We start from the raw sequence: 27048 nt of genomic DNA, 5'->3' as shown, positions 1-27048 counted from the left end.
CAAATTGAAATTTAATTGAAACATTACATTTATTTTGAATCATTCAAAATTTCCCTCAGATAATTTCATATGATCATTATTTCTAGTATTCTCTTTGGGGCCTAATTATTTTAGCAATGAATAAGCCTTGAACTTTGAAAGTTTAAGTAAACTTATTCTACCTAATTTATTTATTACCCATCTGAATATATACTATTCAGACCTTACTTATTTGATATTTTACCCCTCTTTCTGTTTTGGTTATACACTTAACCACTATTGTTTTACTTATTGATTTCCTCTATTTAATTTCATTTTTGCATATTTTGCCCGTTTATAATTTTTTTTAATTTTACTTTTTCTTACCATTTCTTTACTTTGTCTATCCTAGCTTGGGAACGACACACCTGAGCCCTAAAAGGAGACATTGTTATCCCTCACTACAAGTTCAAATAAATTAGAAAGACAACTCTTTCACTTAAAGTTTATTTTGTTTGATAAGTTGTGCAGCAACTAAAACATTGCTCTCCTTTTAGTTGAGATAACCGATACTGAGACTTACTGTCTTTGTCCTCTCTCTCCTTTCCTTTCCTCTTCACTTTTAACATTTGTAGGGACATGTAAGAACCATCAATCAATTCTAAGTGAATGAAATACACAATCGTGTCAAAGAAGACGAATCATCCTTATGAATTTGATTGTAATCAACCTGTCCTTTGTTCTTCCTACCTCCCTACATTTGGAAACGCAATCCAAGTTTTAGCATCTCATCCAACGTTGAGATCAATTTAAAAGAGATACGTGTTGAACAACTGTCGCATTCGCAGCCTCCCTGGTGAGCGGTCCAACTGTAAGGTGTACGATGTCAATCCTGTCAGACTAAGGAAAGAGATATCAGCATTATTATTGTATTCTTTTGTCCAAAACAAGAGATTTAATAATATTGTTTACCTTTTTTTATAACATTTAATTGGGAAAATAAATTTTCCTCATTTGAAAAACATACATTTTTGCTTGTCATTGAATTTGTTTTTCACCTCTTTCTCTCTTTCCCTCTTCTTCATTAGAGTGAAAAAGTCTTTGCATCTCTAGTCTACATGGACACCCTGAGCCCAACACCGTCATCACCACCCTTCACTAGTGGTTCACAATCATTGATACAACACTTAGTTGTCCCACAACACATAGGCTTTTACTCCACACAGATCTGTGTCAATCTCTCTTCTCCCCAGCGTGCCAACATGCCGCAGACTGCAGACCCCATTGCCCATGGGGTTGATGTGAACACTTGGCTGAGAGGCATGACAGACAGCCTCACTCCAAAGACATTTGAACTGTTATTATTTTTAATAATAATCCTAATCCTGAGAAGATTCCTGACACAAGATTCAAGCCAGATCAACAACCAAGAGGAGCTAGTCAAGATCACCAGCTCCCTAAGCTATGCCTTCACAACCCAGCTGAAACTGAGCGACAAGCACATCACCCACCTTCAAGAGGAGCTGACACGTGCTCAACGGAAACAAGAATTCTGAAATCAGTGCTTTGAAAGACCACCTTGAAAGGTACAGAACTGAAACAGACAATCTGACCTCACAACTAGACGATACCAACGATGAGCTCTACATGGTCAGAAAAGAACTCCAACATGCTTACAAGCACAAACAAGAGCCAAGGAAAGAGCAACCTCTCTTAGCCTCGTCACTGCTGAGCAGAGCAGAATCCCACATCCAAGAACTGGCATATGACGAAAGGAGCGAAGGGCCACAACCCAAAACCTCACCTGCCTTCGCCACACAACCCTTTCCTGCCAACGAAAGAGAACCTCCCATCCAAGACCTTGGAGCTACAAACGGGATGACCATCAAAGACCTCAAAAAGTTGTCTACAAACATCAGCAGGTTCAACCCAAACTCCACAGAGGGCCACGACATCCAGTCTTACCTGCGAGATATCGAATTTCATCTGGAAATGAGACCTCATGTGACTGACAGAGACTGGTTATACCTCCTTAGAGCCACATCCAGTCCTGAGGTACGAAACTTTCTAGATCGACAGCCCAGTCAAACAAAGTCAAACTACCAGCGACTTTGTGAGGTCCTGATTAAAGAGTTTACAGACCCAGAGTCAACAAGAGACTCCACAAGCTTACTACAACCGACTCCGACAAGCCTACTTTGATGCACACAACGAGCCTAACCTTGAAGAGGATGTGAACTTCAAAAGCCTCTTCCTAAAGAATCTGCATCCTGGAGTCAGCCACCATCTAGGCGTCATGGCCTGTCCACGCTCCATGACCATCCAACAGTTGCGTGACCTAACACAGAAGGCCTATAACAAGCAGAATATGGCCTCAAAGAAAGGTAACAGACCCTCCACACTCTTGAACTCTGTTATCAAAGACTCAAGCCTTGCACTAGACGACACCCAGTGGAATCACAACACTAGAGTCTTCCATCAAGAGCAAACAGAACGTGACACCCATGTCCACAACCGTTTTCAGCGCAACTGCTGGAAAAATCCATGGGACCAGCCACGCTTATCAAGAAACCAAAAGGATAAGAACATCTAGAAACCTAACCAGATATCCAAAGGTAATAAGAGCAACTCGTGTGGGTAAGCGACAACAAAACCCACCTCAGCACCACTCAGACATGCACATTGCTGAGTATGCACAAGAACATGACCGCTTACAGTCAGAAGACATGGAACAAGTCATGAGACAACTGAAAGAGTTCCTTCAAGACCAGTTACATGCATATGACCACAAAGTTCAGTCATGCTCGCTGTGACCAGCGACAGAACGGAAGGCCAGTGATCACCTGGTACACCACATCAGAGATGACAAGCACCTGTTCAACAACGACCCAGAACGAACAGGTCTTTCACGGCAAATGTTAATGAAAAATCTGAGGTACTAAAGGACATCACCTCAGTCACCCAACACAGTCACTAACAAACTGTCAAATGAACTCCAACTCCAAGAACCACATTCCTATCTGTGCAACAGCAACCACCAGAGCACAGAAGGTCAGAAAGTCTGCTACAGCCAGAATCATCACAAGAAGAATGCAACATAGGAGACAAAGTTTTGCAACCCAGCTTCACCCAGCCATGCCAAACTGCCTCCGACTGTTTGCTAAAGAACTTCCTGTCTTGATGGACTGACCCCCATTAGACCATGGACACGCCCTCATCCAAGCCAAGGATGCAGAGAGCCAGTCTTCAGTGACATACTAGAAAAGGGGGGAGGCAACACAGACTTGAACAGATCTGACCACACATGCACTACATCATCAACACACACAACATTACCTACACCCAGAGGTAACCACATCTACTGATAACACATTCAACAAACATATTCTTTCCACAGGTACAATATCCAAATTTTAGTGTAAGAAAGTGACAAATACCCACCATGAAGAAACGTGCAGCCATCCTCACAATAGGTAGAACACCTGACACGAAGTTAAAGTACATGACACACTAGCTGCACATGACATCCTAGCTCAATAGTAGTTGTAAGCCATGCTAGGAAAACCCACAGCAGCTTTGTTTAGTTTTGTTCTTATTTTACCTAACCTTCTCCTTCCCCTCTTTCCTGAGTAGGTAAAACACCTAGACACCCTGCAAGGGTCGAAGGTCTCATATTAGGATTGCCTCGCAACACCTAATATCCGCCAGCCACTCTAAGCTGAATGGAAGCCAGAGAGCTCCATGCATGATAGGTCAATTCATTTCATTGAAAATGAGGTTACTAGGAAACTAACGGTAAACGTTTAAATTAAGACAACCTAGAAGAACCAAAGTTAACCACAAATTTGATTGACGAATCAAAATAAAACAACGATTTCCAAAATGATGTAAACTATCCTCAATGTGCTAAACTACATTGACTAATTGAACTTAACCACGTGTACCTAAACAACCTGATGCCTGCACCAGTACAGTAACTGTCATGGAGGTGTTGTCTTGTTGTTTGATGTGTTTGTCTGCTTCTTCTGCCTTTGTGTCTCCAGCGATCGACGATGTCTTCAGCTAAACACCTTGTCGATCAAAAGGGGGATATGTAGCAGATCTGACCCGAACCAGACAAATTAAAGAGTCGATCAGGACTGTGGTTGAAACATGAGCCAAATTCCTCAGGAAGGCAACAGGAGGTCATAAATCAGTCCTAGTGCCACAAGTAAGAAACAAGTTAACCAACCAACCAACTTTTTCACAGAACAGCTTTCGATATTAACACCATTCGAACAATTATTGACAAATTAAATTCGGAGAAGAGATTGTCAAATTTGGGGCAAGTAATTGAGATGCAACGCCGGACATCACATGCAAACCCATGAGAGTAATAAACACTTCCCCCCACCTAGCAGAACCAGTCTGAAATTCCTAAGGGGGGCCTTTTAACCTCTGGTCTCCACAGAAATCTTTGTCAGAGAATGACACAGAAACTGCCTTTTCTAGATATAAATGGACCAAAATGAACTCAAAATTACTTATAAATGAATCAGTACATCGCTTAACTCCATATTCATTTATATGTTACCCACACATTTGATTATCATGTTATAATCACTTATTGTGTATGTCTTTTAATAACTATTGGATAGCTTAAAGATTCATAATCATGTTTAGTATGTACGTGTTCGAATCTGCTTGTTTGGAATGTATCTGACCATCAGTTATTTGTCAAATGTATCATATTCTTGTTATAGGAATTCTGTCCAAAATTAGACCCTGCAAGAGCGGGAAAATTCAGACCACATGCTTAATAAGATAACATATGATTTATGATACCCCGAGCAAAGATGATATCTGATTGGTCAAGACAACATTTGAGGTGTGGCCAACAGGCCAGTTTAAATACTCAGGACACCATAAAAATTCTGCTTTTAGCTTGCGTTTAGCTTTTGCTATCAGTCATGCCGGCTTTTAGCTTGTAGTTTTGCTTCCTAGCTTTTGCTTCTAGCCATGCTATTAGTCATCACTGTTCTTTGAGCACAGTTCCAGCGTGCTTCGGCCTGCTGCTACTTAGCCACGATGAGAAAAAACACCACCTAGTCTTGTTAAACTTTACTTCTGTTATTTTTCTTGTTTCTTTTTCTTTTCCGTTTGAGAGTTTCGTGTTCTGAGTTAAGTTTTGTAACGCCGTGTTTCCGAGTCTGACCTCGAGTGTGCATTCATCTTCAACAAGCCCACACAACTCCGCATCTTCAGCCAACGCCCAACCACAGGCTTCCCAAGACGTCACTTCAGCGACTACTGAACTTCCAGCCAATTAGCGACATCGGGAAACCCCCTTTCAACGACTACTTTAGAATCAGAATGAGCTTTATTGTCAGGTAGGTTTACACATACGAGGAATTTGTTTTCGTGATAGAAGCTCCGCAGTACAACAGAATGACAGCGACAGAACATAAAACACATAATAAAAGAATAAAAAAAATACAAAAAATACAAATAAGTAGGTAAGGAATGACAATATAAAAATTGACAATTGTAGGCAGGTATAATACAAGAGCAGTTATGTATGTACAGGTATATTATGTGCAAAATTTTAGTGTACACTAAGGATGTGTGTTAGATAAATAAGTGTATGTGTATATAAATATAAAGTGTAGTGTGTTCCACAGTTTTTATCAATTGTTCACTAGATGGATTGCCTGAGGGAAGAAACTGTTCCTGTGTCTGGTCGTTCTGGTGCTCAGTGCTCTGTAGCGTTGACCAGATGGCAACAGTTCAAAAAGGGAGTGTGCTGGATGTGAGGGGTCCAGAGCAATGTTCCCTCTAATTTTTTCCAGAACTGAGCAAATTCTTTTTTTTCTGAGCGCACATTTCAGTACTGTGAGCAATTCGCAACCACACGACCTGCCGAAAATGACCACGAGCCTGCGTTAGCCATAGGGGATTTAAAGAGATGACAGCAAATGCATCAATATGTTTACAAGGTTGATATTTATTCAATAACCTTTATAATGTTTGGACTTTGGGAAGATTTTAATGATGGTGTTTTACCAGTCAGTTTAGTTGAACTTAAAGGATATTTGGTTGATAAGGTTTCAATAAGGTTTAGAGAGGTTATGACTGGTTCACTGGTTATTATGACTGATAATGATATATAAAAAATAAAAGTATCCAAGATGTTTAGTCATTTCTCAGCAGGTACAACATTTAAGTGGAACTTCATTGAAAGAAAAATGCTAATGCTGTGCTTAACAAAAATAGGCCTATTAAATTGACATGGTGTAAATTTTCCTAAATGTAGCCTATATAAACAATTGAATAACTGCAACAAACTAGTGCAACAAACTAGGTTACAAAACGTTTGAATTTCTTTGAGGATGATAGGCCTATCAGGCCTATGAAAGACACATCTCTCCAAAGAACAGCATCTGAAAAACAGGTTAACCAAAAGATTAACATAATTTCTCTTCAAAACACAAAATCATTATTACATTAAACAACTGCAAATATACTAAAACAGAATGAAACTACATGATTCAATGACTAAACATAATTATGTCAAAATGTTGTTGCAGTAATCAAGATCACTTTGATCTATATTGTAGGCCTAATAGGTCTAATTGAAAATATTGGAAATAAATTTCTACCTCAAATCTTCTCTCGCCTGTCTTTGTCCCCTTTCCAGTGGTTGTAGACCTTGTCAAGGTCTATAGGACCCTCTTTTTGCCTTAATTTAATTCTCATCAGTTGGTCCAAATGGAAAACTTCAAGGCGGTTGCGCGATTTTGTCTTAATGGCATTCATTAGGCTGAAACCGCGTTCACAGTCGGCGCTGGATGCTTGGAATGTGCCACAAATGTCAAGAAGTTGTGCCAGATCTGGAAAATGCTCACTTTTCAGCGACCAGGTTACAATCTCAGAAAATGATCTGAGCAGTCCGATTTTCCTTTTTTCATTAACCATGAACTTGAATTCGTTGTATTGTTGACAAATGCGCCCCGGGACCGAATCGTCTGCTTCATGCATAAGCGCTTCAAACTTCTTCGCCAGACTGGTCACGTCATTCAGCCCATGATCAAATTCACCAACTGCATGATCCAACGTGTCCGGCTCAAACGCAGCCCACTCTTTGAGCTCATTTTCAGGGAAGCGGGCATCCAAGTGCTCACAAACTTTATGGACAAACAGAAGAATGTCCCGTGTGTTCACTGCACTCTCACTTTCCAAAACTGCGAGCGCTCGTTTGCCCCAGTGAACTCGCTCTCCTAAATATTGCGCTCGTAGTTTCTGTATTTTCGCTCTGGCAATGCAGTGCCCATCCATGACCGTAAGATTACTGCGCTGTAAGCAGGTGCACAGCTGAGCGAGTTCCTCAAGCACTTCTGCTAGCACAGTGATAGCAAATTTGTACTTGGTGTCGGTTAGTTTTCTATGACAGTATTTCGCAATGGGGTCAGAGTCAGCATCTTTTGCACAGTATTCGGTCAACGCGCTGAAATTTCGCAAAAAAGCGTGCACAGCTTGGTAGCGTGACAGCCAACGCACTTCATTCAACGGTCTAAAAGACAGCGAATCCACTTCTAAAACCTCTGCCATCTCTGTGAATTTGGCTTTCTTCACAGATGATCTGCAAAACATGGAGTATACTGTCCGGAGTAGCGTTTCTACCTCTTTCATTATAGGGACATCTTTCCATGCGTCATCGATTCCTAAGTCCTCCCTATGGGCCACGCAGTGTTGTTCAGTCAGGTGCGGTACCTGACGCTTCAGTAAAGCAGCCACTCCTTTATGTCTGCCTAACATGACAGAAGCACCATCTGAAGTAAACATGACCATTTTGTTCATGTCTAGCGCATGGTCTGCGTAGAACTTGGTAATGGCATCAAGGATGTTTTCTGCAGTGCATCCTGAAAGCTGAATGATTCCAGCAAAAACGGTCTTGTAACTGAAATCAGTTTGCTCCCGAAACTTAATGTAAAGGACAAGCATCTTATGCACTGAGATATCGGTACTTTCATCCACAATTAGTGTGTGGACACGAGCATTTCTTATGCTGCTTATCATCTCAGTCTGCACAACTGAATTGATGCATTCCACAAATTCAAAAGCATAATTTTTGCTTCTCCAACTCTGAGGTAGGTCGACGTATTTTGCCATATGATCGTGTATATCCTGAACTGATAACATGGACATGTTGGTGTTAATTGCTAGCATCACATTGTCGATCAATATTTTTATTTGTTCAGGGTCGGATCGTGCTCTCTGAATTCTTCTCTCTCGGGATTCATTAGTTTCGGTGAGAATTTTATCGATAGAGTTCCCATGTCTAAGTCTTAATGTTTTCAATGCGTCTACATGGACTTTCTGTGTCAGATGACGCTTTAGGTAATCAAGCTTCCACTCGGACCAATGTTTCCCCCGAGCGAACTCTCCTTTCACTTTTGCCTCCGAGCAGAATTTGCAGATCACGCCACTCCTTTCTTCATATGTAAATATGTCTGACAGTTTTATCCTACCTGGACCATCTTTTGTGTCAGTTTGGACTATTTCATCTAGCCACTCATGTTTAAACGTTAGGCAGACCTTTTTCTGGGGCACCTGATCTGCCTTTCTCTTCGCCATGGTAGCCTACTGTATAACTGCTGCGGGGCGCCCGCCAAGAGTAACCTAGGATACTTGTATGTAAACATTCTAACGTAGGCTACATCCGGCTTGGTTGTCACATCTCAGTATTTTAAATGTTTATTACCTAGCCTGCATCGCCTTTGATGCTCAGATGTTTAACCCTTGAAAAAAAAATTGTGCGGTCTGAAAAATGTGCGCGGTCTGAAAAATCTATTGCGCGGCTACTTCAACTGGCCTGCGCGGCCGCGCACGCGCGCAGCTTAGAGGGAACATTGGTCCAGAGTGATTTTGCCAGCCCTTTTGCTCACTCTTGATAAGTACAGTTCTTGAATAGAAGAGAGGGTTGTACCGATGGTTCGCTCAGCAGTTCGGACTACCCTCTGTAGTCTTCTGAGGTCCGATTTTGAAGCTGAGCTGAACCAGACAGTTACTGAAATGATTGACATCAATGATGGTGGAGTAGAACTGTTTCAGCAGCTCCTATGGCAGGTTAAACATCCTCAGCTGGCGAAGGACGTACAACCTCTGCTGGGCCTTTTTCACAATGGAGTCAATGTGAATGTCCCACTTCAGGTCCTGAGAGATAGTGGTGCCCAGGAACCTGAATGACTCCACTGCAGTCACAGTGCTGTTCATGATGGTGAGTGGGGGGAGTGCAGGGGGGTTTCTCCTGAAGTCCACGATCATCACCACTGTTTTGAGTGTGTTAAGCTCAAGGTTGTTGAGAGTGCACCCGACAGCCAGCTCTTTAACCTCCTGTCTGTAAGCAGACTCGTCACCATCCTGAATGAGGCCGATGAGTGTGGTGTCGTCTGCAAACTTCAGGAGCTTGACAGAGGGGTCCTTAGACATGCAATCATTAGTGTACAGGGAGAAGAGCAGTGGGGAGAGAACGCAGTCCTGAGGAGCTCCATTGCTGATTGTACGGGTACTGGATGTGTATTTTCCCAGCCTCACTAGCTGCTGCGTGTCTTTCAGGAAGCTGTTGATCCACTGACAGACGGAGGTGCGCACAGTGAGCTGAGTTAGTTTGGGCAGGAGGAGGTTTGGGATGATCGTGTTAAAGGCCGAGCTGAAGTCCACAAACAGGATCCTCACATAAGTCCCCGGTCTGTCTAGGTGTTGCAGAAGATAATGCAGTCCAATGTTTACTGCATCGTCCACAGACCTGTTTGCAAACTGAAGAGGATCCAGTAAGGGTCCAGTGATGTCCTTTAGGTGGGCCAGCACCAGTTTTTCAAATGGCTTCATAGATACGGATGTTAAAGCCACAAGCCTGTAGTCATTTAGTCCTGTAATTTTGGGTTTCTTTGGGATGGGGATGATGGTGGAGCGTTTGAAGCATGAAGGGACTTCGCACAGCTCCAGCGATCTGTTGAAGATCTGTGTGAAGATCTGTGTGAAGATGGGGGCCAGCTGGTCAGCACAGGATTTCAGACAGGCTGGTGTAACACAATCTGGGCCTGGTGCTTTTTTTCTTTTCTGCTTCCGGAAGACCTGGCGCACCACATCCTCGCTTATCTGAATTGCAGGTGTGGGGGAGAGGGGGGATGCAGGAGGCGTGAATGGTGAGAGCGCTTGATTGGAGAGGCGTTCAGGGTGGGTTTCAGGAGTTGTTAATGGTGAGAGCGCTTGATTGGAGAGGTGTTCAGGGCGGGTTGCAGGAGTTGTTAATGGTGTGAACGGTGGTTTGGAAAGGTGTTCAGGATGGGTTGCAGGAGTTGTGAATGGTGAGAGCGGTTGATTGGAGAGGCGTTCAGGGCAGGTGATGGGTGTTCTTTCAAACCTGCAGTAAAACTCGTTCAGATCGTCTGCCAGTCGTTGATTCTCCATAGTGTTGGGGGGTGGTGTCTTGTAGTTGGTAATCTCTTTCAGACTTTTCCACACTGATGCTGAGTCGTTGGAAGTGAACTGAGTCCTTATTTTTCCAGAATAATTCCTCTTTGACACTCTGATCTCCTTTTCCAGTGTGTATTTAGCCTGTTTATACAAGATATTGTCCCCCTTCCTGTAAGCATCTTCTTTGGCCTGACGGAGCTGTCTGAGTTTTGCAGTGAACCATGGTTTGTCATTGTTGTAAGTTAGAAGAGTCCTGGAAGGAATACACATATCCTCACAGAAACTGATATAAGATGTAACAGTCTCTGTGAGTTCATCCAGATTGGTGGCAGCAGCTTCAAAAACACTCCAGTCAGTTAGGTCAAAACAAGATTGTAAATCCTGCTCTGCTTCATTAGCCCATCTTTTTACAGTCTATAATACAGGTTTAGCTGATTTTAGTTTCTGTCTGTAGGACGGTATAAGATGAATCAGACCGTGATCAGAGCATCTCAAAGCTGCTCGTGGAACAGAGTGATATGCATTCTTTATTGTGGTGTAACAGTGATCCAATATATTACTGTCTCTTGTGGGACATGTAACATGCTGTCTGTATTTTGGCAGTTCACGGGGGAGATTGGCTTTATTAAAGTCCCCAAGAATGATTAAAACAGAGTCCGGGTGTTGTTGTTCTGTCTCTGTGATCTGATCAGCGAGTTTCTGTAAAGCCAGGCTTACCTGCGCTTGTGGAGGAATGTAAACATTCACAAGAATGAACGAGTGAAACTCCCGCGGCAAATAGAATGGCTTGCAGTTGACAAACAGCATTTCTAGATCAGGACAGTCAAGTCAAGTAACCTTTATTTATATAGCGCTTTAAACAAAATACATTGTGTGGCAGGGGGGGCGTGGTTTAGTGAAGTCTGCAGCGGGAGAGAGAATCAGGAGACGAGCGGTAAGTGAGTGGTTTGGGCAAAAACTATCAACACCTGTTTCTCGTTTCAGTAATTGGCGCGGAGAGAGTATAAAATGCCAGGAGAGACAGAAGCAGTCGAGAGAGATACGGACTGCTGACGGGAACCGGAAAGAGTAAACCGGAAGTGTTGTGCGAACGTGTTGATGTCAGAGTAAAAGTCACAATTTGGTGTTTGTGAAGTTTGGGTTAATTTTTGAAGTTAATAAATACGTCAGCAGTCCGGCCGACCAATTTTTCCTCTTCCTTTCCTCCCACGAACTACTACACTGGTGCCGAAACCCGGGAGGAAGAAGGGCCGCCGCCGCCACCATGCAAAGCCCGTCCTCCACGCCGCTTGGGGACATCATCGCCTCCCTCGCGGTCCTGCACCGCGAACAACACCAGGCCCTGCTGGACTTGAGGACCGTCGAGGAGAGGCGCTTCCAAGCCATCGTCCAGGACCGCGAGAGGTTCCGGAGCTGGATCGATCGGGAGGTTCACGCCGAGGCCGGCGCACCGGCCGCCGCGCCCATGCACCTGCCGTTGCACAAGATGGGGCCCCAGGACGATCCGGAGGCGTTCCTGGAGCTCTTCCAGAAGTCGGACGGAGGCATGCGGGTGGCCCCGTGAGCAGTGGCCAGTGCGCCTCATCCACCTGCTCTCCGGCGAAGCCCAGGTGCCCACCTGCCCTCCCGCTCACCTATCCGTATTTTGCCATTTTAAAAGACCGGTTGTATCGAGTGACCCAAGACGCTCGGACAAAAGCGAATACAACCCAATTGTTAATTCCGAAGAGCTGCAGGGAAATGCTTTTCCATGCGGCTCATTCTAATCCTATTGCGGGCCATTTGGGACAGGCAGCAGCACTGAATCGCCTCATGACCCGTTTCTTTTGGCCAGGCATTCATGACAACGTGTGCAGGTGGTGTGCGTCTTGTCCGGAATGTCAGTTGGTGAACCCACCGGCCGCCCCAAAAGCGCCTTTGCGCCCTCTTCCCTTAATGCAGGTCCCCTTCGAGAGAATTGGTATGGACCTCATCGGGCCATTAGAGCGATCGGCACGAGGACATCGCTTTGCATTAGTCATAGTTGATTATGCAACACGATATCCTGAAGCAGTGGCCCTCCGCAACATTTCCGCTAAAAGTGTTGCGGATGCCCTGTTTCGTCTTATCTCCCGGGTGGGGGTTCCAAAAGAAATCCTCACTGATCAGGGCACGGCGTTTATGTCAGCAGTGTTCGGAGTGTAAGGCAAAGGTGGCAGTGTTCAAATGCAAAGACTGTTTGCCTCATCAGTACATGTGTATCGACTGTGACCTAGCTATACACAGTAAACAAGTATTCTAAAATAGAAGCACAATGATTTCAGGGTTCCACAAGGCTGTATCTCCCGCCACAGTGGTGAAGCAGGACTCTGATGGGCAATAATTTCACCATCATGAAGGTACTGTTAAATTTATTTTATTATTATTATTTATTGATTATATTGATCATAAATAATATTGATGATTATTTATTTATTGCTCTATGATTTGATTTGATTTGATTTGGATGTGGTGCAGCAGCCATCTCTTCTCTAACTATTGAAAACATCTGAACTGATGCTATCTTGCTCAGTCACTGACTGTATTGCATGACTGTAGCTTTCGGCCAGGAGAAGATGTCATCAGGTGGCGTCCAACTTTCACGGGGTGTTTCGACCCTGAACCACAACACCCTCCAGTTGGCGGGTCGGCAGTGGTGGCCAGTCACTGCCCTCCTCCTCCTGGCCCCCAGCTCAACTCCTCCCTCCTACTCCAGAGCCAACAAGACGCTCTTTCTGCTGCCTCACCCAACCTACGGACAGCTGTCTTCCTCTCCCTTCCTACTAAACCCAAAGCAGTGAGTGTCTCTCACACAGACTGTGCCAGGAAACCCCTACACCCGACCTCAACCGGGAATAGCCAGGTCTGCCACCCTTTGGCCCTGCACTGCTCAACGACGTCCTGATACTTTGTGGCTTTCCACTCATGGGCCTCCTCACACCCATCTTTCCACGGGACCGTCACTTCAATCAAGATTATCTTCCTTGCCTCCTCAGACCATAAGACCATGTCTGGCCTCAGCAGTGTTTGCACAACCTGGGGGAAGACTAGTTTCTTTCCCAGGTCCACCCCCATCTCCCAGGATTGTGCTTCTTGCAAGAGGCTATTTTTGATCTTCTTGGGGGCTGCTGGTTTCTCCCCTTCTCTGATGAACTGAATGCATGTCCTCTGCCTTGTACTGGTCTGGCGCTTTTTCTGCCTCTCCTGCTCTAAGATGTCAGCCAGTGCAAAAAGAACCTTGTCATGGCGCCACCTGTATCTTCTTTGGCTAAGGGTTGTTTTGCATCCTGCCAGTATGTGCACCATTGTTCCCCTCCCTCCGCATAGCCTACACGATGGGTCCTCCCTCATACCCCATCTGTGGAGGTTTGTTGGTAATGGAAGGGTGTCGTACACTGAACGGAGCAGGAAGGAGATACAAAAGGGTTCCAGTCTCCAGATCTCAGGCCACGTGATCTTCCACTTCGGCAGGTCCAACTTCGTCTAGGCACCTTGTACTCCAAGTTCGATGGCCCATAGACCTGCGCCTTTCTTCCTCCAGGTGTCGGACCTCGGCTTGAATCATGTCCCTCCTCTGCCTTGGGTCTGCTTTTCCCCACTGCTGGAAGTGGGTGGATCCGAATCCTTGCCCCCCTACGCATGGGTTCCCGATGATGTCCTTCAGCTTCAATGCACTTTCGGCTTGTGCCACTGATGTGTCAGCCACCCACTTGCGTCCTGATCTCGTAGTGACACCTGCCCTCCTGACTTTTTCATCAGTGGAGTCTTGGTACATCATCACAAGCCGGCACTTTGCCACCTTGAACTCCTCCACCACTGATGATAGGGCCAGCTGTACCTGACCAGACTTGGTGTATTGCCCTACTGATGTGAAGCTTGGTGGGATTCCGAGCCACTTGCGAAGGTGTTTGCTCACTCTCCTCTCGACTCCTTCCACTGCTGTCATAGGTACTTCGTAGATTGTCAGTAGCCACATAAGCCGTGGTAGCAGGCCGTGCTGGAAGAGCCAGGCCTTGAACTTTCCTGGCAATCCTGACCCCTCGATCTTACTCAACCATGCATCTGCCTGTTTCTCTGTCCTGAAAACATTGCATCTGTCGGTCAGGGATGCGTCGTACCATTTACCTAGGCACTTAATTGGGTTTTCCTCAATTGATGGTATCGTCTCCCCATGTACTCGCAGCTGGAGCTTGCTGGTCAATTTCCCATTTCTAATCACCATACTTCTTGATTTCCTCGGTTTGAGTTTCATCCGAGCCCATGTTGCTCCATCTTCAAGGGCCTTCAAGATCCATCTTGCTTGCACATGGGTTGAAGTTGTTATGGTAAGGTCATCCATAAAACCTCTTATTGGAGGTTGGCGGATGCCAGACTCCATTGATGGCCCTCTGGATTCCTTTTCTGCAGCTGTTATGAGCAGGTTCATTCCCATGACAAACAGGATGGGGGAGATGGTGCAGCCTGTCACGATTCCCTTTTCCAGGACCTGCCACTGGGTTGTAAAGTGGGCAGTTTTGAACCGTAGTTTGAATCCTCCGAAGTAGCTGGTAATTATACCCCTGGTGTGGTAGGGGATATGGTAGTGTTCCATAGCTGTGTTAATGATGCCATGTGGGATTGAACCGTATGGGTTAGCCAAGTTGAGCCAGACAACCGTTAAATTTCCTTTGCTCCCCTTGGCCTCTCTGATCAACTGATTGAGGATGCCCGTATGTTCCAAGCACCCGGAGAAACCTGGAATGCCACCCTTCTGGACTGATGTATCGACATATTTATTCTTCACCATGTAGGTAGTCATCCTTTTTGCCAGGACAGAAAAGAATACCTTGCCTTTGACACTTAGGAGAGAGTTGGTTCGGAACGGACTGATGTCAGAAGAGTCCATTTCCTTGGGTACAAAACACCCCTCTGCCCTTTTCCAGGATGCTGGAGTAATACCTTTTGTCCATATCCTTCGCAACAGTTTCCATAACCTGCGGAGGAGCATCGGGCATCTCTTGTATACATTATAAGGTATACCGCTTGGTCCTGGGGCAGATGCTGAACGGGCTTTCTGCACAATGTCCTGGACTTCTCTCCATGTTGGTTCACTGGTATCAAGCTCTTCCTCAGGAGTTTCAGCAGTTCTGCTGATCTTTGGGTGTGCACCACAGGCCTGGTTTCTGAGGGCGTCACTGTGGCTCTCCTTCAGGAACTCCTCTACAACTTCCTTAGGGCTGGTCAGTCTTCCAGATCTTGCTTCCCCCAGCAGGGTTCTGGTAAACCTGTATGGGTCCTCAATGAACTGAGCCCGCTTCACCTCCTTCTCTTTCCTCAGTTTCAGAGACCTTTCTGCCCTTCTCAGTCTGCAGAGTTGCCCTCGAAATCCACTAGTTAACTCTTGTATGCCCTTCCTTTCTTAAGCACTTGCTATTCTGAACTGCTTATTGAGGGTCTTGATCTCCCTCCTCAATTGCCAGATCTCTCTTGTCCTCCTGTTTGGCCGGTTTACATAAGTTTTGCTGCTACCCATTCTATCTTCTGTGCCAAAGCGCTCTCTGGCCATGGTGGTGATGATTGTTGTCATACTGTCGATTTTCTTCTCGGCTGTTCCTGCTGAAGTGGCCTCAAGTACTCTGTCTAGGTCCACGTCTAGTTGTTTCCATGCAGTGGGGCCATCTCACTTTCTCTGTCATAAGTTGGGTGTCTAAGGTAGTGTTAGGAGAGTCCCTCCTGTGGCTTTGGGATGGAGCAGGTGCTGAGAGGTCTCCTGTGCTGTGGGGCGCTTCCTGACTGAAGTCCTCCTGCGTCTCACTTAGTGTCTCCACTATGGGCTGCATCTGCTTCTTCCCTTCTCCACATTGGAGATATCAATGTTATCTTCTGAAGTTCCAAGTAACTGACACGTGTTGTAAAAGGTCTGAAGAGCTAGTTTTAGTCTACGCTTGATTTTCCACTACTTTAGAAAGTTAAACTAAAATCATAGCTGTGTGTAAAATGTACTTTACAAATAAACTTATCTAATAGCACAAAAAAGCACAAACTCTTAAAAATAATTTGACATGCATGCAAAAAGGTTTCTGTCCTACAGCATTTTTCTACTTTACCACAGTAAAGATTGTGAATATAATAGGCCTAATTAAAAGCAAATCAACTTTCATAATACCCTATGAAAATGAGTGTGACATGAGTGAAGATTTGGGAAAAGAAAAGAGATACCATGTCCATGGAATAGCTAATGGGATATTGTTAAATATACTGCTGATAATCAGGTGATGTCAGGGACCAGGCAGACACTGCCCTGAGTACTAATCACCAGCACCTGATCTCCATTACCCCGGCACTATAAAACACTCACTCATGCACCAGTTCACCGTCAAGCCTCCAACAGGAATTTACCTCACGATCTTGTCTCCAACTCACCTCGTCTTCACGGAAACACCAGCAGTAACGTATAATTACATTTGAGAAGTTAACCTGTGTGTCTTTGTTCTCCTGTCTCCAGAACGCTCATGGCACTATCCATGATCTGAATTCTCCTACGTACCTCGATATCTCTAGAGGGCCCATGTGATTCTTCAAGCATTGTTCTCCCACTGCAAAGAGAAGAGACAAGTATTGATATTCACGTATTGTGTGGCTTTGACTCGACACGTAACGAACTCGCCTGGCTTTCACAGAAACAAAATCACGGACACCAACTCCACAGAACCCGCACCAAAGATTACACTTATTTACCTCTCACGAACCCTTGTCTAAATAAAGACTGTTGAATTCACTTACATCTGCCTCCATGTACTATCCTGACAGAAGGCTTGACCAACACCGATGGATTCAACACAACCCGAGGACGGCACTTCCGCAAACCCCGCTCCCACACTGGTGTACATCGCGAACACAATCACTCGACCAGTGCCCTTCTCCGGCCGGGAGGAGGACTGCAATGGATTTCTGTTACAATGCTCGCTCGCACTGGCATAACATGCACATCAGTACCCCACACTGTAAAAAATTATTTAGCAGTTTAGTTGTTTCAATGAATTTTTTTTTTTTTGACAACTTGCAATTACTGAATTTGTTCATTCAACTAAAAAGTTTAAGTTTTCAGTGTCTCAACTAGTTTGAAAGTTGACTGAACTAGATTTTTTTTTTTTGTCCTCTCAACTTAAATTTTTTTGAATCAATTTAATAGCAATATCACGTTCTCAACTTCACTTATTGCGAGATCTCATTATTCTCGTGGAGGCCATTCCAGACAGAAGACGGTTGTCAGCCATACTGGTCAGCTTCTCCACAAAGTTTGGAAATTTTACCAGAATACAACTTTGGTAAGTAAAATATTTGTATTCATTGGCTTAATGTATAAAATGACACTTCTTGTCTCAGAGTAAGTACAATTTAAAGAGTCATTTTCTGTATGTACTGTATGCAAATGTTTGTTTCGCGGCACTCCGAAGCCTCAAAATACAGGTGGTTCCACAGTATTTTCCTTATAAATATTAAAACAAATATTCTCCCATGCGGTACTGAGCTGAACTTATGTGGAGAACTATAAAAATACAGTAGGTTATGTATTATTTGAGCCCAGAAGCTGCGTTAGAGACAGTTTAAACAGAGCGCAACGGATCACTGTATGGATTTAGAACGGCAGGAACTTTAAAAACAGGAACTGCTTTAAACCTGACAGCATAAAGATATCCGTCAGAATATACATCAATGAAAAATTAGGAAAAAAAACAAGATTACTACTTGAACTGTCTCTTTTCTGCATGTTATAAGGGAAACAAATGAGCACCATAGATGAGCACCTCCCTCAGAGTTCTTTTGGAGCGCGTAACTTAACATTACACTTGATATCGCTGACATAAGCTTGGTTCAGATTACTTTTTTACAGTCTATGGTTCAGATGAAGTTCTTAAGCTAACAATACAAACTCTTCTTTCAGTTTTCTGAAGTAACGTTAGTCATTCAGTGCCTCACCAGAACCCAGTGTAATACTGTGTGAATATGTTTTTATATTGTCTATGGTGAATATACGGTCATTTGCATACGTTCAGAACTATATATTTTAGAATAAAAGTAATAATAGCATATATCTTGTATAAATAGCCGATAACGATCACTAAAATGTGTTAATTTTCCTTTTATTTTGTTTATAATTCTGTGTGTCATTTAAAAGCGTCTTCTGGATGGTAAAGTTTGTCTTTGATATTTAAAACAAACTTGTCAATACATTAGACTTTCTCTGTAAAGATTTATTTATATATTTATGTTTATTGTTTTACAGTGTTTTAACATGTTTCTGTATTTTTCATGTTTCTGATATTTTGGAATGACTGAAGATCAGTGCAGAATTCAATAATCTTGTGGATGGACCGCAGCGAGTCCTTTTGCAGTTGAATCCATCAAAATGCTATCCAGACATAATGGAAATGACATTCACATTGTCGAGCTTAGACAAAGTTGTAAGTAAATTTATTTACTTTACAAATGCACATTTATTGGAGTCTATAAGCTTTATTCTTGTAAGCCAGTGTTTAATGCATCCCTTTGTTTTTATTAAAGCACCCAGTTTCGGCGCAGGAATTCATCAAGGACATGGCTGTTGGGATCACTGTTGTGGATGACCAATCTGAGCAGCATCAGTCCGCAGTGCTGTGGTTCAGGTAATAGAAGAAGTGATCTGGGGTTGTAACACATTGTGGGGTTGTGTACTGTGTTAGACTATCTGGGACTCACAGAAATAAACAAATTCAGGTTTAAAACAACTTGAGGTTTAGTAAATGACAATTTTCTTTTCTCTTTTTTTTGGGGGGGTGAGCCCTTTACGAAAATGTAGATATTTGCATTGGAAATCAGTTTCAAAATTTAGAGAACATAACTTGACATTTTTCCTTCAGTTTTATTCCTTAAACTTTCTATAATTGGTATTTAAAAGGTCTTTATAAAGTTTATCTTCATAAAACCAGCAGAAACCCTGTTTATGGACATCGCCATTCTTTATTATTTTGCTGAATACTGTTGTGAATCCTGAAAAATGTTTAGGCTCCTAGCAGTGCTGGCATATTAGCCATTATCAACTTTGCTTAAAGGGTTGGTTCACCCAAAAAAGAAAATTAGGCCATGTTTTACTCATTCTCAAGGTTCACCCAAAAAAGAAAATTAGGCTATGTTTTACTCATTCTCAAGGCATCCTATGTGTATATGATTGTCTTCTTTCAGACGACTCCAATCTGAGTTCAATTAAAAATTGTCCTGGCTCTTCCAAGTTATTTGATGGCAGTAGAAAGGTTCTTTTTTTTTTCCTCAGCAGTCCAAAAATAGTCAAATAAAATGCACCCATCCATCAATAAAATGTGCCTAACATGGCTCTGGGGGGTGAATAAAGGCTTCCTGTAGCAAATCAATGCATTTTTGTAAGAAAAATATCCATATTTAAAACATTATAAATTTTTTTTTTTTTTTTTTTCACTGACTATCATACGTGCAAGCCTAATTTTGTGCTTCTACTTCGTGACCGGCGTCTTGTTGTCTCTTAAATAACATCTTAAATATGTATATTTTTCTTACAAAAACACATGGCTTCGCTACAGGAGGCCCTTATTCACCCCTCGGAGCTGTGTGAGGTACTTTTTTTTTTTTTTTTTTTATTATGAATTGATGCACTTTATTTGACTACTTTTGGACTGTTGGGGGAAAAAAAACCCACCTATTGCCATTTATAAAGCTTGGAAGAACAAGAATAGTTTTTAATATAATCTGATTGGATTTATCTGAAAGAAAGTCATACACGCCTACGATGCCATGAGGGTGAGTAAAACATGCGTTTTTGCGTTAACCAACCCTTTAAGAGTCATGCTTTACTCTGAACATGCAGTGCAACAGACTTATTTAAAAGGAATACCCCTTTACACCGATTATATTTTCTGATCATTATAAAAATGGTGTTACAGATTAGACAGTTGAGGAGCACCAATTACTTTTGACTTTCATTTTTGGTAAAATTTTTCTAAATATCTTCCACTTGAGGGTGAATAACAATTTACATTTATTGGTAGCTGTGCTTTTAACAAAACACACAACTTTAATAGTGTATGTACGTGTGTTCATTTGTTATAAATTGAATAAGTAACGTAATATTTTGTTTTCCCAGCCATCCAGTGACATTAAGGATGTTGAGAAAGAAATTGAAGAGGGCATTCTGATTGTAACTGAGGAGCATCAATGTGATGTGCTTCCCAAGGAATAACCAACATTTCTTTCATTTGGACATCCTGTCATCACTGACATCTCCCATGTCCCCAAGGTGTTTGGACTCCTAATAGGTCTGTATACAGTGAACATCCACTACCTCAAGCGCATGAAAACACCATTGAGTCTCTGCAAAAACTTGTGGAGAACAGCTGCTCCCACCATGTGCTCGCTAGAGCGGCAGGAACTGTAGGTGTGGGGTAGTGAATCTACAGCACTCTCTCCACCCTCAACACCATGACTGAGGTGTCCTTGAGCATATATATATAAAGGAACTTCAGGTTCTTTTGAGCCTTTCACTACATTTTAGAATGTACATTAAAGTTTATCATGTCATGACTTGGAATATGCATGTTCTCATGTAAACAAATGTTGTTTCACGTCTCATATTCTTATACAGTATGTACACATTTTCCTTCAAATGACAAGTGCTTTTACTTTCCTTTTTCTGTTTCTTGTTTTATGACCACTAACTAGCATTATGATGGGGGAGAACTAAATGTGATCATTATATATTGGTTTCTCATTTTGACCATGACTTGCATTATGGAGTGCATGTGAACTTGTGCAGGGTTAATATGTAGAGTTTAACCTTCTGATTTTTATATAGAGTTATGAAATTAAAAACAATCACTGTGGTTTTGATCTGATGAATTGAAATGCAACTATTTGTTTCTCAATCCCATGTCAATGTTATTTATTCATCACACTTTCAAGTGTCGGTTCGGATCTTTAGACGTGTTTGTATATTGCTATTATTATTATTTATTTATTTTTTGATGTGTTGACAGCAAATTGCTTGTTCAATTTAAATGTGAATGTAAGTGTTGTCTCTATCATTAAATTACATTTAAAAAAAAAAGTGTTTTGTCATCTTTATTTAAAAATGTAAGGCAGTGGGGTAACATTTGTTTACGATTTTTGATCGAAGTATTAAAAAAAATCCTTGTTGACACAACATGATTTAGTTGACTGGACTAGTAAATAATAGTCAACTTAAATGTGTTACCTGGACTAATTCCACTCTAATTTGAAGTGGTTACAACAAGAAATATTTTGTCAAGACAACACATTTTTAGGCAGCAGGGTAACAATATTTTTAGTTGACAAAACAAATTATTTTTTACAGGGCATGGACAGATCCAAAATATAATTTATTATTCGGCAGAAGCACTGTGGTTCCAGGAAACAGCGGTCACTTCATCGTTTCAGAATTTCATTAACCATTTTAAAGAAGTGTTTGGCTGTCCGGTGGGTGATTCCTCAGTCCGTGAACGATTACATTTACATCAAGAAAAGAAATCAGTGTCTGTCTGAGTTCTCTCTTGAATTTCGAACCCTGGCCGCAGCGAGCAGATGGAACGAGAAAGCCTTACTGATGGTGTACCGGGAAGGGCTAAATCCCGCACTATGGCTACAGCTCGCCATCTACCATGACAATATGTGGTTAGAAAAATTCATGCAGCAAGCTTAGCAAGTTCACTTAAGCTCCAAATCATGTTATCAAGTAACACATGCCCCAGTTTCTGTTAACAATCAGCCCGCGTCTGAGAAAATTTCTGAATCACAGCCAGAACGGATGCAAGTGGAAACCAAGAGACTGACTCCTGAACGAAATCGCAGACGAGAGAATAGATTATTGCTTTACTGTGGGAATGAAAATTACTTCATACGCACTTGCCCATCTCATCCCCCATGTCTAATGGTGAGTTCAGTCTTTCCTAAATCCTCTGTGTCCTTCCCATTAACTATCAGTGTGACTCTGAAAATTAAAGATATCGTCGTTTCAGCCACGGCCATCGTGGACTCCGGATCAGCCGGCAACTTCATCTCGGGAAAACTCGCCAAAGCCCACGATCTCCGAACGACCAGAACCCAGAAACAATACTCCATCTACGCAGTGACAGGCGAAATGATCAATCAAGGGTATGTGGCCTTTGCACCCGTCACTCTCAGTGTACAGAATACCCATCACGAGTCTTTCACCCCATTTGTTCTTGAGAAAAGTCAGACGGATATCATCTTAGGACGTCCGTGGCTGATCCAGCATCAACCCTTACTAGATTGGGCCACCGGAGAGATTATAAATTGGGGCTGCGATTGCAGTAAAATAAATCATGTACATTCTCCTTGAGACAAGCCTGATTCCATGGTGATTTACTCTACATCTATTGAAAGTCCAAAGGAAAATTTATCCACCAGTGTTCCCTCATACTATGCCTCCTTTTCAGATGTGTTTATTCCAATCGTAGCAGCCAAGCTACCCCCGCATCAACCTTGGGATTGCGCTATAGACCTTATACCTGGAGAGCCCATTCCTAAGGGTAGAATATACTCACTGTCCATTCCAGAACAGACGGCGATGCGTGAGTATGTTGAAGAGACCTTGAAACAGGGATACATTAGACCAGGGGTGCCCAACCCTGCTCCTGGCAATCGACTGTCCTGCAAAGTTTAGCTCCAATCCTAATCAAACTCACCTGAAGCAACTAATTAAGGTCTTCAGGCTCACTTAAAAATTAAAGGCAGGTGTGTTTGATTAGGGTTGGAGCCAAACTTTGCAGGACAGTCGATCGCCAGGAACAGGGTTGGGCACCCCTGCATTAGACCATCTACCTCACCAGCTGCAGCCAGCTTCTTCTTTGTCCCCAAGAAGGATGGTGGGTTACGACCTTGCATTGATTACAGGGCCTTAAATAAGATCAATGTGAAATTTAGTTACCCAGTTCCCTTGATTCCATCCTCCCTGCAACAACTCCATGACGCTTGCATCTTCACCAAATTAGATTTCAGGAGCGCGTATAATCTGATCAGAATACGAGAGGGAGACGAATGGAAAATGGCTTTCATCACTCCAGCTGGGCACTACGTATACCTGGTGATGCCATATGGTCTTGTTAACGCCCCTTCTGTTTTTCAGCGCTTCATGGATGATGTCCTTCGAGAGTACCTGAATCGATTGGCCCTTGTGTACATCAACGATATACTCATCTACTCTCACAATGAAAGGGAACATTAACAGCATGTTACCCAGGTACTCCAGTGACTCCGAGAATTGTCCTTGTTTGTGAAGGCAGAGACATGTATCTTTCACCAAACTTCCATGGAATTCCTAGGATATCAGATTAGCGCTAGAGGGGTAAAAATGGATTACCGCAAGACAGAAGCTATCACTTCCTGGCCTACACCCAAGTCAGTAAAGGAACTCCAGAGGTTCTTGGGCTTCGCAAACTGCTGTCGTCGGTTCATCGATCAGTACATCATCATCACCACCCCATTAACATCATTATTAACCCTCTGGAGTCTAAGGGTATTTTTGGAGCCTGGAGAAGTTTTGTCATGCCCTGACATTTGTGCTTTTTCAGTTTCTTATAAATATCTAAATGGGTAAAGTCTAATCTCACTGTAATCAGCCCAAACTGGGCTATAATAATATGTGAAATGCATGCAAGTACATGATTGTATTTTTGAGAAAAAAAATGTTATGCGTGGTTAGTGAAAATCTAAAAATGTTAAATCACTTGAATAAGGCCATAAAACACAAAGAACAATGGTTCCCGGGATTTTTGAGAACTGGAGCTTGTAGCCTAGAATTTTCCTTTCTAAATTATGTGAAAATCATCTTGTTTACTCATTCACAGAAAACAATATATTGATTTAAATTTTCTAAGACACTTTTTGTTGGTAAAAGTCATATGCGAGTAGGCGTCAACTATCATGAATATCATTGTGATTTACACCTGAGAAGACAAAGGCCTGCATAATGAGCTGCATAATGAGCCTCTCAGTCATCTGTGCCACTGAGAGGGAAGAGTTACAAGAAAGAATGTGAGAACAAAATAAATGTATGTAATTTTATGTTTGTAGTTTATTAAGAATATATTTAATTATCCCACAACATACTTTAATATCCACTTGGGGGAGCAGTTAAACAGTTTATCAGGAACAATCAAAGCTGACTTTTAAACAATTTTTTTTGCATTATTACAATCCTCACACAATCCTTCAGAAATCCTTTTAACAATCTTATTTTCTACAAAAAAACATTTATTGTTGTTATTATTATCATTATTATTATTATTATTATTAAAGTTGAAAAGAGCTAAGAATATTTTTTAGGTGGAATAAATTGTAAGAACAGCATTTTTTTTACATTTGTTACAGTTATCTATTTGTTACATTTATATTATTTATATCAAGCTTTTGAATGGTATAGTATTGTATAATGTTATTGAAACTTCATAATGGTGGGAGCCATCCTATCCCAATATTCTGAGCAACTGAAAAACCAATGCCCTTGGCTTTCTTTTCCAGGAAACTATCCTCGGCCGAAATAAACTATGACATTGGCAATCGAGAGTTACTGGCAGTGAAGCTGGCCCTCGAGGAATGGAGGCACTGGTTAGAGGGAGCCCGGCAGCCTTTCCTTGTACTCACGGATCACAAGAACCTCCAGTACCTAAAAGAAGCTAAAAGACTCAACCCTTGCCAAGCTAGGTGGGTGCTATTCTTCACCTGGTTCCTTTTCCTCAAATCCTACCATCCTGGGTCCAAGAACATGAGAGCCGACACCTTATCCCGCCTACACACTGTAGAGGAAATCCCGGAAGAAGCAGAAACCATCTTGCCCACCAAACTATTTGTTAACCGATTCAGTGGGACCTTGATGAACTACTTCATGAACAAGCCCAAAACCTACCCGTTCAGCCAATGTGTCCAGTAGGAAAGATCTACGTATCGGGGGATTACCGTGTGCTCCTCATCTCTGACGCTCATTCCTCGGTGGGAACCGGTCATCCGGGAGTAAATAAAACACTGTCAACTCTTCAAAGAAAGTATTGGTGGCCAAGGATGCGGGAGGATGTCACAGAGTTTATTCAAGGATGTGCACTCTATGCAATGACCAAGATACCTCGACAACTACCTACCGGAAAGCTCCTTCCCTTACCGATTCCTCAGAGTCCCTGGTCCCACATTGGGGTTGACTTCGTCACCAATTTCCCAGTGTCTGATGGTAATACATGTATCCTTGGGGCCATTGATAGATTCTCCAAGGCATGTAAACTTATTCCACTGAAAGGCCTACCCACAGCCTTTGAGACTGCAGAACTTCGGTTCAATCATGTATTCCGTAATTTTGGTATTCCTGAAGACATTGTTTCCAAAGGGGACCTCAATTCATTTCGAGAGTCTGGAAGTCCTTCCTTGCCTTGCTCAAAGTCACCGTCAGTCTTACTTCTGGTTACCATCCTCAGTCAAATGGGAAAACAGAATGGAAGATCCAGGACATCAGCCGTTTCCTCAAGACCTTCTGCCACCGGAACCAGAACCTATGAAACAGGTACCTAGTCTGGGCCGAATATGCCCAAAATTCACTCCGGCAAACATCAACTAATTTAACTCCGTTTCAATGCATTCTTGGTTACCAACCTCCTCTGTTCCTCTGTTAACGTTCTGGCTGTAAACGACTGGTTCCGTGACAGTGAACGGGTCTGGAACCAAGCACACCATCACCTTCAACAAGCGGTCAATCACCATCAACGTTTTGCAGATACCCAGCGTAAGGAAACCCCTGTCTACCAGCCTGGCCAACTAGTATGGTTGTCAACCCGGGACATCAGGTTATGGCAACCATGCAAGAAATTAAGCCCGTAGTACATTGGACCATTCCCAATTGAATGACAAATTAACCCCGTCACCTACCGACTCCAAACACCAGCAGTAACGTATACTTACATTTGAGAAGTTAACCTGTGTGTATTTGTTCTCCTGTCTCCAGAATGCTCATGGCACTATCCATGATCTGAATTCTCCTACGTACCTCGATATTTCCTGAGTGCCCATGTGATTCTTCAAGCATTGTTCTCCCACTGCAAAGAGAAGAGACAAGTATTGATATTCACGTATTGTGTGGCTTTGACGACTCGACACGTAACAAACTCACCTGGCTTTCACAGAAGCGAAATCACCTGACTTCCACGGACACGAACTCCACAGAACCCGCACCAAAGATTACACATTTACCTCTCACGAAACCTTGTCTAAATAAAGACTGTGCTGAATTCACTTACCTCTGCCTCCGTGTACTATCCTGACAGGTGAACGTAACACAAATTTAAATTTAATCGCTCACGTACCTCCAACGTTTCTATGGCTGTGATATAACATTTAATTGCTAACCTGTTATTTCTTTTGTAAACAAAGCTTTGTGCTTCACTCCTGTCATAATATTCACGTTAAACAGTATTCACAAAAACAGTGTTTTGGTGTATCACTGCCGGTGCTACTCATTGTCAGACTTCAATTGTATTTACATTTTTTAATGGTTTTTAATGAACTTGTGAATTTATGCATTGACACTTTGTTTTTATGGGTTTTTTTATTATT

At 42.7% G+C, this 27048-nt stretch overlaps 1 protein-coding gene and 1 long non-coding RNA gene across 2 annotated transcripts in view; both read left to right on the top strand.

The window, feature by feature from the left end:
- sgcd (sarcoglycan, delta (dystrophin-associated glycoprotein)) overlaps window positions 1-27048 on the top strand; it is a 1159024-nt gene that overhangs the window by 967713 nt on the left and 164263 nt on the right. The window lies entirely within an intron of this gene.
- On the top strand, window positions 18642-20735 carry LOC132116781 (uncharacterized). The gene is made up of 3 exons (XR_009425692.1): window positions 18642-18875; window positions 18976-19076; window positions 20564-20735. It is a non-coding gene; the product is annotated as an uncharacterized LOC132116781 (long non-coding RNA).

The sequence above is a fragment of the Carassius carassius genome, chromosome 36 (genome assembly GCF_963082965.1).
Source record: "Carassius carassius chromosome 36, fCarCar2.1, whole genome shotgun sequence".
Lineage (NCBI taxonomy): Eukaryota > Metazoa > Chordata > Actinopteri > Cypriniformes > Cyprinidae > Carassius > Carassius carassius.
This window is presented reverse-complemented; position numbering and strand designations above follow the sequence as displayed.